This window comes from Tiliqua scincoides, chromosome 4 (genome assembly GCF_035046505.1).
Source record: "Tiliqua scincoides isolate rTilSci1 chromosome 4, rTilSci1.hap2, whole genome shotgun sequence".
Taxonomy (NCBI): Eukaryota; Metazoa; Chordata; class Lepidosauria; order Squamata; family Scincidae; genus Tiliqua; species Tiliqua scincoides.
Window position 1 is genome coordinate 78,081,882 of NC_089824.1, and position 1,363 is coordinate 78,083,244.

At 48.5% G+C, this 1,363-nt stretch overlaps 1 pseudogene; it reads right to left on the bottom strand.

Annotated features, from left to right (window-relative positions):
* Positions 1-505: 505 nt before the first annotated feature.
* On the bottom strand, positions 506-621 carry LOC136650102 (5S ribosomal RNA; annotated as a pseudogene).
* Between the last annotated feature and the right edge of the window lie 742 nt (positions 622-1,363).

A 1,363-nucleotide genomic window follows, 5' to 3' on the forward strand; every position in this document is an offset into this window, starting at 1 on the left:
AGGCTCACTTCCCCTTACAGCCCTACTAATATATTGGTTGGTTGGCAACCTTCAGTCTCGAAAGACTATGTTTTGCCAAATCCCAAGCCACTGGGCCTTGTAAACCAGTCCAATCAATCAGAGTTGCCAATAAGCCAAGTTACTATCCAAAGTCAGGTTCCAGGTAGGTCAGTCCAATCAGTCAAGGTATCCAAATCAAAGTCCAAAGCCAAAGTCCAGTCACAATCCAGTCTGATTCCCAATTCCATAAACCAAATCAGTCAGCCAGTCTCCTCTCCTACCTCCAACCTGCACTCCTTCAAAACCCACCAAACCCTTTCTGCCTCAGGTGCTCCCTATATACCTGAGGGATCGCCTTATGCTCTAGTGGCTGCAGCTGTGCAGCACACCTCCAGCTACCACCTGGGCTTTAATCCTGCATTTACTCAGAGCAAGGGGCACTGTGGATACCGCACCCTATCTCCTTGGTAATATCTTCCGCAATTCCAATACAGACTATGGTATAAGCCTACAGCACCTGGTATTCCCATGCGGTCTCCCATCCAAGTACTAACCAGGCCTGACCCTGCTTAGCTTCCAAGATCAGTTGAGATCGGGCATGTGCAGGGTATAACCCTCCCCCAAACTCCTGTGACTCCTGCAGAACATTTTGCAGCACACTGGTTGAAAATCACTGTGCTACACTAACAGCCCAATCCTACATACATCCACACATACACACTAATGCAGCCACACCAATAGACTGCATGCTGCTTGTGTGGGAGGGAGGCAATTGGAAAGTCTCCTTGGGGGAAGTGAGGTATTTACTTACCCTGGATAAAGCCTCCACCACTGTCATGGGATTCCTCAGATTCTACTTTGCAGGCGTTAGTCTGAGGTGTGGAAAGGGAGAGAGAAGAGGGTAGGACAGTGGTTCACAAACTTACTGCAGTCACAGTGCCCTGTGGTCATGGAGTCCTGTCAGAGTAGCACCATTGCACAGTTCAAGATGGCAGCACCTGGGAGAGCTGGTAAAAAGAGGCTGCTGGGGACATTCTGTAGCACCCCTGCTAGTTGTTGGGCACTGTGGTGCACTGTTTGGAAACCACTGGGCTAGGATATGAGAGTATTCAAGCCTGCCTCCTTTCCCACCTCCCACCCCACCTGGGAATTCCCCCATTCCTCTCCCCATCATTTCAGGTCATCATAGAGGGAACTGAGAGTGAAGATCAGCTATGGCAATTTAAATTAATAACCAAGCTTTTTCACAAGGAGTGCCATCTCAAAGAAGGTTGTTTTCAGCACTGTTGAAAATGTTTGTGAAAAACAGTGCTTACTTTTAGCTCAAAGTGAATATGATCAGGGCCTTGGAGAGGGGGGTAAA